Source organism: Macaca thibetana, chromosome 11, assembly GCF_024542745.1.
Source record: "Macaca thibetana thibetana isolate TM-01 chromosome 11, ASM2454274v1, whole genome shotgun sequence".
In the NCBI taxonomy this organism is placed as follows: domain Eukaryota; kingdom Metazoa; phylum Chordata; class Mammalia; order Primates; family Cercopithecidae; genus Macaca; species Macaca thibetana.
Window position 1 is genome coordinate 101,882,221 of NC_065588.1, and position 15,161 is coordinate 101,897,381.

Consider the following 15,161-nt stretch of genomic DNA (forward strand, 5'->3'; position numbering starts at 1 on the left):
CTAAAAAGATGATGTTTAAATGTTAGTTACTAAAAGGTGCCCTCAGGAATTTGGACTCAAAATATACATCCACTGTGTGTAGCTTGACCTCCTGGAAGAATAAACTTTGCAAATGACCAGAGGTTAGGGTTTGAAAACTCTAAGAAAATCTGCCAAAGTATTGGCCAAGGGGTTTATGAGGTTTCTATTTCCATGTTTTGCCTTTTCCATGGAACCAAGTTTATGGAGGGTGGAGGTGGGGTGTGTGGAATGAAAGCATGCATCTTCAAAAGTAAACAGAGCTTCAGTGAAAGGAAATTGAATAAACTCTGTGAAGGCAACAACTGAGGACTGACATAGAATAAAACGGAGTGAGGGAGAGTGAACTCAGGACTGTAGGAAAGTAAGTTAGAGGGAGGAAGGGCTCAGCAAAGGGGGCAGGGAACCTGGTAATTTGGACTTGGCAACTCGGCCTCAGTCAGACTCTTGCTTGGGTCAATGCAGTCCCTTATTTTGTTTAACCTAGTTTGAGATTGTTTCTGTCCCCTGCCCACAAGAGAGTCCTGACTAATTCTCCAGGCTTATATATACTTCTTCATTTGATTCCCTCCAAAATGCTGGGGCTCAAGAAGACCAAATCATCTGCCCAAAACCACACAACTGGTGAATGGTAGAGCCATTTGACCTGGATATTCTGGTTCCAAATTATGTTCTTTCCAGAACCCAGAGCCACACTGCATGCTTACTGACCCCTTCCTACTCATCTTTCTGACAATCTTACTCTTCTTTCACCCCCCCTGTCAGGGAGAGATGGCTCATGTCCTGGAAGCTGCCCTGGACTCCCACAGACTCTGGACAATGGGCAGGAATGTTACTGTACAAGGTCATGTCTCCTCTAATTGTATTTCTCCAACTTAGACGCAGGTAGAGAGGAAATAGCTCTCAGGGGCCATCCGAGGCAAGGCAAAGAAGGTATTATTGCTATAATGTCAAAGACCAGGTAACTGAGGCACAGAGAAGTTGTCCTTGGGCCAAGCTTTCAGAGCCAAGAAGTGGACAAGGTAGAATTTAAGACCTAGTCTCTCTGACTTCAAAATCTGTGATCTCCATGTTCAGAACTTTTGATGCATTATTATTGTGACTGATGATAAAAACAATACAATTAGCTAATACTTGCACGGTACTTACTTATGTGCCAGGCACTGTCCTTATTCTTACAGTGATTAACTAATTTAATCTTCATGACAATCCTACACTATATTTTGCAGGCAGAAAATGCAAATGCAAAAGTAATTAGAAATGAATCTTCTGGGTAGGTGGTCTTTTACCTTTGCTTTTTCCCCTTACTCTCTAGCTTGGCACCTTTTTTGATCCTGTTTGTAGTTGGTGGTCTGGGTAAAAAGTTGGGCCTTGGTGAATCTAGATTACCCCAGATAAATATCTGTAATTTGCTTTCTCGCACCCTTCTGGGTTCAGAGGCTTCCATTCACACCCTCCTCATTTCTTAAAGTTCCTGGCCAAGGGATCTTTTCCATTTGGGTCTCATTTCCTTACCTGCCTTCCCACCTCCTCCTGGCCAAGACCAATCTATCTCTTTGACAACTGGACACCTGCTGCCAAGAGCAATAATCCCCATGTATACAGGGTGTTACCAAAGGGAACAGGGTGGGGAGAGAGAAGGGAAGGGCTTCCTGCCAGCAGCTCAGTGGGCAAGGGGAGAGGAGTTGGAAGGTTTCTTGGGCCTGGAGGATCTGTCCTGCGGGGGGCAGGAGGGGCCAGGAGCAGCTAGGGAATAACAGAGGGTGGGAGAAGCAAGGAAGCAGCAGGAAACAGAAGGGCAGTTTCCAACCGGAAAGGGAGGGAGGGAGTGATCGGAGGGGAGTGGTGCTAGTGGAGAAGGAAGGGGTGGGGGATGTTAGTTACATTTGTACAAAATTTCATTGCTTACACAGCCATTTTGACCTCCATTATTACACCAGGGAGGATTCATGAGGCTACCCACTTTGATGAAAAGTAAGTTGAGGCTGAAATCATAAGTGGGTCATTGAAAGCTTGCTGGGCACCAACTACACGTCAGGTAAGGTCCCAGCTGCTTTTCTAATGCTTCACTGGGGCAATCCTCAAAAGCCAGCTGCAGGAGGAAGGTAGCTTCTCCTGTATAGCTGAGGAAACAGGCTCTGGTTAATTCCCACATTTTAGAAATACGCACTGAGCAAGCGGTACTTTCCAGGGGCCATATAAAGGCTGGAGGGGCATTCAGTGCCAGCGCTTCCCCCGGGTCAGGGTTGTCCCCAGGGCTTTGCACACATGTTTTGCTTACATTTTCATAGCCATGAGATAAACATGCTATTATTATCAACCACTTTTTACAGATGAAGAAACTGAGTCACAGAGAGGCAAAGTGGAAAGGGAGTAAGTTGTGAGCAGATTTGAACCGAGGCAGTCTGGTTCTAGAATATAAGGGTTTATCTATTATGATTTACAGCAGTGAGCAAAAGAAATCTAGCTTTGTTCTTAAATTTGAGTGACCAACCCCAAGTATCATGTACTTTCCACCAAGCCAGATTGCCTTTCAGGCTTAGTGGGAGGGGTCATGTGCATGTCTCACACGTAGCAGAAAGGGGGTGATCGTACAACGCATAATATGCTGAGCTGAACAGGTGGCCTCTTTCCTAAGTGCCAGGACATAGCCAGGCAATAGTATCCCACATCAGGATCCTAACAAATAAACATGTCAAGGAAGACATTATTGCCTCTCATTCCTTGCAAATTAACTAAGTCTTAAGCACTTGAGTCACCTAACGGCTCTGGGATAATCTCTATACTTGGGGAAGTAGGATTTTGAAGTGGTCTAAATGCCAGGCTCAGATGACAAACGTGGCTTCTCATTTTGGTTTTGACACTTGCTGCCTTGGAACCTCCAGCTTATCGCCTGACCTTAGTCAGCTTTAATTTTCTACTATGAAAAGGAAGAAATGTAGAACTGACTTTTTTAGGGTTGTTGTCAGGATTAATGAGATCAGGCTGGTGAAGGCTTGCACCCTGTAGTCAGGTGAATGGTTAAATGTGAAGCAACGTTAACATCAAGGTAAAGAACTTAAGCGCTGAACCATACTCTCTCTCTTTAAGCCCAGAGTTTGATACTTACTCTTTGAGCAACTTCAGCAAGTTAGCCAAGGTCCCTGGACCTTGGTTCCCTTGTTCATAAAATGGAAATAGCAGCACCTACCACATAGGACTGCTGGGAAGATTGGGTGAGCTGATGCAGGGGAGACTCTCAGTAGCCATTGAGATTACAGAGGAGGTGACCACTAGGAAGGAGGGTGGCTTCTCTCAGCTCTGACTCTCTTGCCCTTTGCAATTTTCCATTCAGGCTGAAACCTTAATGAGTCCCCATCACTCAGCAAATATGGCTACTCATGGAATTTGGAAGATTTCACTAGTGTAGAGTTTTAAGAGGCTGTTGTGATGGTTAATACTGTGTCAACTTGATTGGATTAAAGGATGCAAAGTATTGATCCTGGGTGTGTTTCTGAGGGTGTTGCTAAAGATTAACATTTGAGTCAATGGGCTGGGAAAGGCAGATGCACCCTTAATCTGGTGGGCCCCATCTAATCAGCTTCCAGGAAATATAAAGCAGGCAGGAAAATGTGAAAAAGCAAGACTGGCCTAGCCTCCCAGCCTACATCTTTCTCCCATGCTGGATGCTTCCTGCCCTTAAACATAGGACTCCAAGTTCTTCAGTTTTGAGACTTGGACTGACTCTCCTTGCTCCTCAAGCTTGCAGACAGCCTATTGTGGAACTTGTGATTGTGTAAGTTAATACTCAATAAACTAATAGGATATATATATGTGTGTGTGTGCGCATGTGTGTATCCTATTAGTTCTACCCTCCTAGGGAACCCTTACTAAAACAGATTATGGTACCAGGAGTGGTTTTAGAGGAACAGAATATTAAGGATGGAGTTCTCTTATTGGTTTTGGGGTTTCTGGAGTTGGCTTCTTAATATGATTAGACCCAAAATGCTAAGGACTTGACTTCTAATAATATGGAGTACACTGATAGTCCTTGGCATGAACTGTTTAGAGAGTTATGCAAAATAAATGCATTTGATGCTCATGAGAGGCAAGAAGTTTACTGACTCTATACATAATACCTTTGGCCATGTGTGGAGAACCAAGGAACATAATGAAGCTTGTTGGTTACCCCTAAGTTCAGTGGACAAAGTGATAAAAGAAAATGATGAACTCAGGGATTCTTTCTACCAGCTTCAGAAGCAGATACTGAGCCTCAAATATGCTAAGATTGCCCTAAGTGAGAGTCTATTGCCTATAGAGAAAGAGTTGAAATTGTGGAAAAACAGACACAAGCCCTTACCATGCAAGTGACTGACCTGCAACAAAAGGTGCATACACAGCCTTGCCAGGTGTCTACTGTTAAAGTGAGGGCACTGATTGGAAAAGAATGGGACCCTGCAACTTGGAATGGGGACATGTGGGAGGACCTTGATGAAGCTGAAGACACTAAGTTTGTAAATGCTGATGAATCTTTTTTGCCAGAAGGAACAGCTTCCCCATTCCCAGTAGTGGCAACATCCCCTCCCCGACCCATGCTGCCATCATCCTTTCCACCTTTGTCTGAGGAGATAAACTCTGTGCTGTCTGAGGCAACAGTGCTGGCCTCCCCTGAGGGAGTTGCCAGGCAAAATAATGTGCCAACACCCCTGTTTTCTTCTAGACTTATAACTAGACTAAAGTTCCAGCAGGCCCGCAGAGGTGAGGTTGAGAGTATGACCCATGAGGAGGTGCACTACACTCCAAAAGAACTGCTTGAGTTTTCTAATTTATATACACAGAAATCTGGAGAACAGGCATGGGAATGAATACTAAGGGTGTGGGATAATAGTGGAAGGAACATAGAGTTGAATCAGGCTGAATTTATTGATTTGGACCCACTAAGTAGGGACTCTGCATTTAATGTTGCAGCTCAGCAAGTCAAAAAAGCTTCTAATAGTTTATTTACTTGGTTAGCTGAAATATGAACTAGATGGATTAGAAGATGGCCCACTGTGAGTGACCTGGGAATGCCTGATCTCCCTTGGTTTAATGTAGAGGAAGGGATCCAAAGGCTTAGGGAGATTAGGATGATGGAGTGGATTAGTCACTTTAGACCTACTTATCCCAGCTGGGAGGGTCCAAAAGATATGCCCTTGATTGATGCCTTGTGAAATAGATTTGTGAGGACAGCACTTGCATCTTTGAAGAGCCCTGTAATTGTTCTTCTCTGTATGTCAGATCTAACCGTGGGAACCATAGTCATTCAAACTACAAAATTTAAATACAATGGGAATAATTGGATCCCAAGGTGGCAGGGGCCAAGTGGTGGCACTCAACCATCAAAGGCAAGGTAGGCATAGCTACCATAATGGACAGCAGAGGCAAAGTGGCAATCAGATAGTCTGCCTCATGTAGAGTTCTGGCATTGGCTAATCATTCACGGTGTTCCTAGAAGTGAAATTGATAGGAAGCCTACTGAATTCCTACTTAATTTATACAAGCAGAAAACTTCTAGGTTGAATGGACAAAAGACTAATTTGGATTATAAAAACAGAATCATGGCCCCTCAATCAATTTCCAGACTTGAGCCAGTTTACAGACCCAGAACCCCCTTGAATGAAGGGGAGGCTGGGTTCCCTTGAGGAAGGACCTCACTACATTACAGACAATTTATGCAGTGAATCTTTCTCCCATCTTTTCTCAAGGAGACCTCCAGCCTATCACCAGGGTAACCGTGCATTGAGAAAAGAGAAATGGTCAGCGATTTTTGGGGATTACTGGACACTGACTCTGAGCTGATGTTTATTGCAGGGGACCCAAAACATCGTTGTCTTCCTCCAGTTAAAATAGGGGCTTATGGAGGTCAGGTAATTAACTGAGTTTTAGCTCAGGTCCTATTGACAGTAGGTTCAGTGGGTCCCTGGAATCATCTTGTGGTCATTTCTCCAGTGCCAGAATGCATAATTGCAATAGACATACTTAGCAGCTGGCATAACCCCCAAATTGGCTCCCTGACTGGTAGTGTGAGGGCTATTATGGTAGGAGAGGCCAAATGGAAGCTATTAGAATGGCCTCTACCTAGAAAAATAGTAAATCAAAAACAATATCGTATCCCTGGAGGGATTGCGGAGACTAGCACCACCATCAAGGACTTGAAAGACTCAGGGCTGGCGATTCCCACCACATCCCCATTCAACTCTCCCACTTGGCCTGTGCGAAAGACAGATGGATCTCGGAGAATAACAGTGGATTATTGTAAGCTTAACCAAGTGGCGACTTCAGCTGCAGCTACTGTACCAGATGTGGTTTCATTGCTTGAGCAAATTAACTCATCTCCTGGTACCTGGTATGCAGCCATTGGGTTGACAGACGCCTTTTTCTCCATTCCTGTCCATAAGGCCCACCAGAGGCAATTTGCCTTCAGCTGGCAAGGCCAGCAATGTACCTTTACTGTCCTACCTTAGGGGTATATCGACCCTCTGGCTTTGTGTCATAATCTTATTCAGAGAGAATTTGATCATATTTTGCTTCCACAAGGTATCATTTGGTCCATTACATTGATGACATTATGCATATTGGAACCAGTGGCAAGAAGTAGCAAACACACTGGACTTATTGGTGAGATATTTGTGTGCCAGAGAATGGGAAATAAATCTGACTAAAATTCAGGGATCTTCTACCTCAGTAAAATTTTTAGGGGTACAGTGGTGTGGGACCTGTTGAGATATTCCTTCTAAGTTGAAGGATAAGCTGCTGCATTTGGCCCCTCCTGCAACCAAGAAAAAGGCACAATGCCTAGTGGGTCTATTTGGAATTTGGAGGCAACACATTTCTCATTTATCGAGTGACCTGAAAGGCTGCTAATTTTGAGCGGGATCCAGAACAGAAGAAGTCTTTGCAACAGGTCCAGGCTGCTGTGCAAGCTGCTCTGCCATTTGGGCCACATGAACCAGCAGATCCAATGGTGCCTGACGTGTCAGTGGAAGATAGAGATGCTGTCTGGAGCCTTTGGCAGGCCCCTATAGGTGAATCACAGCAGAAGCCTATAGGATTTTGGAGGAAGGCCCTGCCATCTTCTGCAGAAGAGACAACTCTTGGCCTGTTACTGGGCTTTGGTGGAAATTGAACATTTGACAATGAGTCATCAAGTCACCATGTGACTTGAACTGCCTGTCATGAACTGGGTGCTTTCTGACCCATCTAGCCATAAAGTGGGTCATGCACAACAGCATTCCATCAGCCAATGGAAGTGGTATATACGTGATTGGGCTTGAGAAGGTCCTGAAGGCACAAGCAAGTTATATGAGGAAGTGGCTCAAATGCCCATGTCTCCACTTCTGCCACGCTGCCTTCTCTCCCTGAGCCTGCACCAATGGCCTCATGGGGAGTTCCCTATAATCAGTTGACAGAGGAAGAGAAGACTAGAGCCTGGTTCACAGATGGTTCTACACAATATGCGGTCACCACCAGAAGGTGGACAGCTGCAGCACTACAGCCCCTTTCCAGGACATTCCTGAAGGACAGCGGTGAGGGGAAATCTTCCCAGTGAGCAGAACTTTGAGCAGTGCACCTGGTTGTACACTTTGCATGGAAGGAGAAATGGCCAGATGTGCAATTATATACTGCTAATTCATGGGATGTAGCCAATGGTTTGCCCGGATGGCCAGGGACTTGGAGAAGCATGATTGGAAAATTGATGACAAAGAAACTTGGGGAAGACATATGTAGGTGAACTTTACTGACTGGTCAAAAGCTGTGAAGATATTTGTATCCCATGTGAGTGCTCACCAATGCATGACCTCAGCAGAGGAGGATTTTAATAATGAAGTGAATAAGATGACCTATTCTGTGGACACCACTCAACCTCTTTCCCCAGCCACCCTGTCATCGCCCAATGGGCCCATGAACAAAGTAGCCATGGTAGCAGGGATGGAGGTCACACATGGGCTCAGCAACATGGACTTCTACTCACCAAAGCTGAGCTGGCTATGGCCACTGCTGAGTGCCCGATTGCCAGCAGCAGAGACCAACACCGAGCCCTCAATATGGTGCCATTCCTCGGGGTGATCAGCCAGCTACCTGGTGGCAAGTTGATTTTATTAGACCTCTTCCGTCATGAAAAGGGCAGAGGTTTGTCCTCACTGGAATAGACACTCACTTCGGATATGGGTTTGCCTATCCTGCATGCAATGCTTCTGCCAAGACTACCATCCATGGACTCATGGAATGCCTTATCCACTGTCATGGCATTCCACATAGCATTGCTTCTGACAAAGGCACTCACTTTATGGCTGAAGAAGTGCAGCAGTGGGCTCATGCTCATGGAATTCACTGGTCTTACCATATTCCCCATCATCCTGAATCTGCTGGATTGATAGAATGCTGGAATGGCCTTTTGAAGTCGTGATTACAATGCCAACTAGGTGACAATACTTTGCAGGGCCAAGGCAAAGTTCTCCAGAAAGGCATGTATGCGCTGAATCAGCATCCAGTATATGGTACTGTTTCTCCCATAGCCAGGATTCATGGGTCCAAGGATCAGGGGGTGGAAGTGGAAGTGGCACCACTCACCATCACCCCTAGTGATCCACTAGCAAAATTTTTGCTTGCTGCTCCTGCGACATTATGTTCTGCTGGCATAGAGGTCTTAGTTCCAGAGAGATGAACGCTGCAATAAGGAGATACAACAATGATTGTGTTAAACTGGAAGTTAAGGTTGCCACCTGGACATTTCAGGCTCATCCTATCTTTAAGTCAACAGGCTAGGAAGGGAGTTACAATATTGACTGTGGTGACTGACCTGGACTATCAAGATGAAATCAGTCTACTATTCCACAATGGAGGTAAGGAAGAGTATGCATGGAATACAGGAGATCCATTAGGGCATCTTTTAGCATTACCATGCCTTGTGATTAAGGCCAACGGGAAACTACAATAGCCCAATGCAGGCAGGACTAAAATGGCCCAGACTCTTCAGGAATGAAGGTTTGGGTCACTCCACCAGGAAAGAAGCCACAACCTGCTGAGGTGATTACTGAAGGCAAAGGGAATACAGAATGGGTAGTAGAAAAAGGTAGTCATCAATACCAGCTACGACCATGTGACCAGCTGCAGAAATGAGGACTGTAATTGTCATGAGTATTTTCTCTTTCTTTTGTTAAAAACATGTTTGTGCATGTATATACTTGTACTAACAAAATATCTTTCTTTTATTTCCTTTCTCCTTTATCATGTGACATAAGATTTATTGACTTCACATCAGCATTTAAGTATCGTTAACTTTATGTAATAGTATTTGGGTTGGAGATTGGTGTGTTTCTGGCTGTAGGAAGGATAGTTGTGTTATGTTAGGCATGATTATGACCTTATTCTTTTCTTTATATGAAGACTATATATGATCTCAGGAGATGTGCATGGGTTCACATTGACAAGGGGTGGACTTGCGATGGTTAATACTGAGTGTCAACTTGACTGGATTGAAGGATACAAAGTATTGATCCTGGGTGTGTCTGTGAGGGTGTTGCCAAAGGAGATTAACATTTGAGTCAGCCGGCTGGGAAAGGCAGACCCACCCTTAATCAGGTGGGCCCCATCTAATCAGCTGCCAGGGAATATTAAGCAGGCAGAAAAATGTGAAAAGGCGAGACTGGTCTAACCACCCAACCTGCATCTTTCTCCTGTGCTGGATGCTTCCTGCCCTTAAACACAGGACTCCGAGTTCTTCAGTTTTGAGACTCAGACTAGCTCTCTTTGCTCCTCAAGCTTACAGACAACCTGCTGTGGGACCTTGTGATTGTGTAAGATAATACTTAATAAACTGCCATATATATCCTATTAGTTCTGTCCCTCTAGGGAATCCTGACTAATACGGAGGCCTTTATGGTTGTATATGCTATAAGTTATGGGGTATACAGAAAAGCTCAAGACAAGATCCCTTCATATGAGCTTTGCATTCAGACAGTCCTAGGTTTCAAAGTCTGGGCAGGCTACTTTTCCTTCCTGATTTGCCATTTCCTTGTCTGTAAAATGGGGAGAATAATTTTTTTTTTTTTTTGAAATGGAGTCTCGTTCTGTCACCCAGGCTGGAGTGCAGTGGCGCAATCTCGGCTCACTGCAAGCTCCACCTCCCAGGTTCACGCCATTCTCCTGCCTCAGCCTCCCAAGTAGCTGGGACTATAGGCGCCCACCACCATGCCTGGCTAATTTTCTGTATTTTTAGTAGAGATGGGGTTTCACCGTGTTAGCCAGGATGGTCTCGATCTCCTGACCTCGTGATCCAACCGCCTTGGCCTCCCAAAGTGCTGGGATTACAGGCGTGAGCCGCGTCGCCCGGCCGAATAATTTTTACCTTGCATGCACTACTGGATGATCAAATGAAAGGGCTGACACTTTGTCTGGCATAGAGCAAGTGTTAGGTAACTGATTATTATTCTTGACCATAAAGCTCTAACATTTTTCTTTTTTAAAAACAGGTAACAGTTGAAGGAAAATATCTCACTTTCTTTTAATAAGAAATATAGTATCATCTTTACATCTCTAGTGACTGCCACATAATAGGCGCTAAATAATTTATGTTTTGGTTGGAAGGAAGGGTTTAACTGGAGTTAAAATAGTCCCTACCACAATCTTCTATTCCCTGCTTTATACTTTCTATACTCTCCTCTCCTCTCCACTCCTACTCCTCCTTCAAATCCATTTATACTTTCTGTTGGACACTTGTTTTGTGTGAAGTGGTCTAGTTAAATAGTTCCTGTACAGGGAGTACATTTAGGATTAAAATGTAACAGGGAGTAAGTTTAGGATTAAAATGTAACTTAATTACAAATGTATAAATATGGCAACTGATATTTACAGAAAATAGAAAGAGTCTGTTACTACAGAAAAACTAATTATAGGCTTTCTCTCCACAACCTTCTGAACTGGTTTTAACAAAGTCAACTTCTGAAGGGTTTTCATTTAAATGATTCATTTCAGACATCATCTGTGCACTCAGTTCCTCCCAGGACCCTGCATTCCAGGCAAAAGCTTAAGGGGCAGGAATGATGGTGCATGTCTGCTTCTGCTTCAGAAGCCAAATGGATTTTTTTTTTCCTCCTTTCTTCTTTTCTACACTGAAACCTTAAACTTACTTTGGCTTCCTGAAATGAAAATGATGCTTGATGGTATGATGACAGAAATCTGTTTCCTAGGTTTATTTCTTAATATGAATATGTAATAAGGAATCAATGAATTTCTGGTTATGGTAGTAGCTAAAAAGACATTTAATCTTGACTTGATCTGGGTCCTCTTCAGCGTTCATCATCCTTTACCTGAACTGTTTTCTGGTTTGCTGCAGCATGCATTCCTGGTTGGTGCCCCGAGCTGATCCATGCTTGTGAGCCTTGTCTGAGTTATTCAGCATCCTTGGCAGGGTCTTTCACAGAGCAACAGTTATTAATTTTGATGAAGTCCAAATTATCAATTTTTTATTTTATGGATCATGCTTTTGGTGTCGTAGCTAAGAGCTCTTCACAAAGCTCCAAGACCTAAAAATTTTCCTCCTATGTTTTCTTTCAAAAGTTCTATAATTTTATGTTTTAAATCTATGATCAATTTTGAGTTAATTTTTATAAGGTGTTAAGTTTCAGGTTACATAATTATTTTTGTGTCCATGGATATCGAATTGCTCCAGCACCATTTGTTAAAGAGACTATCCTTCCTTTATTGAACTGCACCTTTGTTAAAAACGAGTTGGCTGTATATGGGTTTAGGATAGCTATGTCTCCTTGGTGGCTTAACGTTTTTAACATTATGTAATGTCACTCTATGTCCCCGGTAATTTCCTTTGCTCCAAAATCTACTTTATCTGATAGTATCTTAGCCATTCCTGCTTTCTTTTGATTAATATTTTTATAATATATCCTTCCCTCTCCTTTTATGTTCAGCCTACCTATGTCATTATATTTGAAGTTAGTTTTCTATTAGGCAGCATACAATTGGGTCATGTTTTGTTAATCCATTTTGCAAGCCTCTGTTTTTAAAAATTTGTATATTTAGACTATCCTTAATGTAATTATTATGTTAAAGTGTAAGTCTTTTATTTTTTGTTATTTTCTTTGTTCTTTTTTTTTTGAGACGGAGTCTCGCTCTGTCGCCCATGCTGGAGTGCAGTGGTGTGATCTTGGCTCACTGCAATCTCCACCTCCCAGGTTCACGCCATTCTCCTGCCTCAGCCTCCCGAGTAGCTGGGACTACAGGTGCCCGCCACCACACCGGGCTAATTTTTAAAAAATTTTTAGTAGAGATGGGGTTTCACCGTGTTAGCCAGGATAGTCTTGATCTCCTGACCTCTTGATTCGCCCCCCTCAGCCTCCCAAAGTGCTGGGATTACAGGCGTGAGCCACCGTGCCCGGCCTGTTCTCTTTGTTTTCTGTCACTATGTTTTCATTTCCCTGTGGGTTACTTTAACATATTTATAATATTTTTGAGTATGTATATGTGTACAGATTTTTAGTGGCTGCTCTAGGTGCTATACTACATATATATGTAATGTGATATATATAACATATATATGTGATTATATATATCACACCATATGTGATCATATGTCACATATAACATATGATCACATATATAACATATTACGTAATATGTCATATATATAATCACAATTTATTTGTGCACATTTTATCAGTTTGAGGAAAGTGGAGAAATTTTATCTCCCTGTATATGCCTTAGCCCTCCCACTATTTATAATTTACTTGTCTTAAATATTTCCTTCACGTGAAAACCACATCAGACATAATTTTTGCTTCAACTGACAGGCACAATTTAGAAAACTCAAGAGAAAATATATTATATCTACCCATCTTTTTCCCCTTTCTGTGTTCTTTATTTCTTGCCGATATTCTTAGATTCATTCTTTCGTAAATCTCTTTCTGTTTAAAGAGCTTCCCTTAGCCATTCTAAGTGTAGCTCTGTTGACAATAAATTCTCTTATTTTTTCTTCATTTGAGAATATCTTGATTCCTGAAGGATATTTTCTTAGTATATAGAATGTTGAATTCACTTTTTTTTTTTTAAGCACTTAAAAAATGTTGTGCCACTTCTTTATGACCTGGAAATATACTATCATTATATATAGTTTTTCTTTATAGGTAATGCATTGTTTCCCTCTGTCTGCTTATAAGATTTTTTTCTTACTCTTTTGTTTTTCAGAGGCTTGACTATAATATGTCTTTGTGTGGATTTATTTGGATTTTCCCAATTTAAAGTTTTCTAAGCTTCTAGAATCTGTAGGTGTATGTGTGTGTGTGTGTGTGTGTGTGTATCTACAAATATATGTATAATCCACACAAACATATATATATATATATATATTTTTTTTTTTTTTTTTTGCCACTTTTGGAAAATTTTTCAGCCATTGTTTCTCAAATGCTATTTCAGCCTGACCCTCATTCTCCTCTCCTTATGGAACTCAAATGACATGAATTTTAAACCTCCTGTCACATTCCCACATATTTCTAAGCTTTGTTAATTTTTTTCAGTCTATTGCTATCTCTGTCATCCACGTTGGATAATTTTGATTGTTCTGTTTTCAAGTTCTCACTGATTCTTTCTTTCGTTCTCTCCATTCTCTTGTTTGGTTCATCCATTGAGTTTTTGCTAATAATTGTATTTATTTAGTTAATTTTATTAATAATTTTAGTTATTGCATTTTTAGTTCTAAAATTTTTTTTTTTTTTTGGTTTTTCTTTATATCTTTCATTTTCTTTCTGGGACTTTCTATTTCTTTGCTGAGATTTTTTATTTTAAAAATTTTCTCATAATTGCTCTTTGAAGCTTTTTTTTTTTATAATGGCTGTTTTAAAATTCTTGTCAGATAGTTCTAGCTTCTGTGTCATCTCATATTGGCATATGTTGATTGTATTTTCTTGTTCAGGTTAAGATCTCCCTAATTCTTGGTGTAATGAGTGATTTTTATTAAAACCTGGACATTTTGGATATTATGTTATGACTGGAGCTCTTATTTAACTCCTGTATTTTAACTATTCTGGCAAGCATAGAGAGATGGCGCTTTATTACTGCCAGATCTGAGTGAATGTGTGGGTTCTCTACTTAGTCTATGTTGACACCTGGAGGGGGACAGGCTCCTTGTTCGTACTAAGTGAGGATGAAAGTTCAAGTTCTCCACGGGGCCTCTGCTGATACCACGCATCTGAGAAGGGAAGGGGGCTTCCTGACTGCTTCTCACATTGTCACTACCGACACCGTCTGGAGAGTGAAGGTGGCTCATTACTCCTGAGCAGTGATTAAAGCCGTGACTCTCCACTAGGTCTCCTCTGATGTCAACTCCATGAGGGTGGGATGGGATCTTTTTTACCTCCCGATGAAAGTAAAGGACCAGTCTCCCTATGTGGCCTCCATTGACACAACAGGAGGAAAGATAATCTGTTACTGGCTGATAGAAAGTCCTGGCTCCCTACTTGGCCTTCTGTAACAGTGGGGATGTTGACACCTGTTACAGCCTGCAGTGGAAGTGGAAGTCCTCTATTGATATGATTGTTCGTGTGCCTAATCCCCCACTTTCTTTAAGGCAGAACACTAGAGACAGCTTCTAGCATGGTTTCTCAGAGTCAATATACACTGACTCCACAATGATCTGTCTTCTTATGCTGGAAATGCCTTTCCTTCTTTTTCTCATCCTATGACAAAGTGGCCTTGGATCTAACTATTACTGAGGACTTCTTCTGTGCCCAGATCATGCCAGGACTCTAGTCTTAGTCTCCTCTTTGCATATCTGGGACCTGCTTTTGATACCTATTGCCTACAAGGAGCTGTTGGATAATGAAGCAAGCACCAGAAGACTCCAGTTGAACCCTGAATTTATCACTTACTTGCTACTTGAACATGCTGAGACTGAGTTTGCTCGTTCCCCTATGGATATCGCAATACCTTCTATACTTCCCAGAGTTATTGTAGGGATCTAATAACATAATGAAATATGAATGTTAAAACACTAGAGTAAGGTTAGATATGGTTGTTATTGTGCAATCCAAGAGGAATCTCTATTCCAACAAGAAAATTGTGTAGGCACTGCTCATTGTCACCCAATATCTATTCTTTCTATGTCTCTAAATAACATA

At 42.1% G+C, this 15,161-nt stretch overlaps 1 pseudogene; it reads left to right on the forward strand.

The window, feature by feature from the left end:
- Positions 1-5,789: 5,789 nt before the first annotated feature.
- LOC126931662 (uncharacterized) lies at positions 5,790-9,138 on the forward strand (annotated as a pseudogene).
- Positions 9,139-15,161: the final 6,023 nt, after the last annotated feature.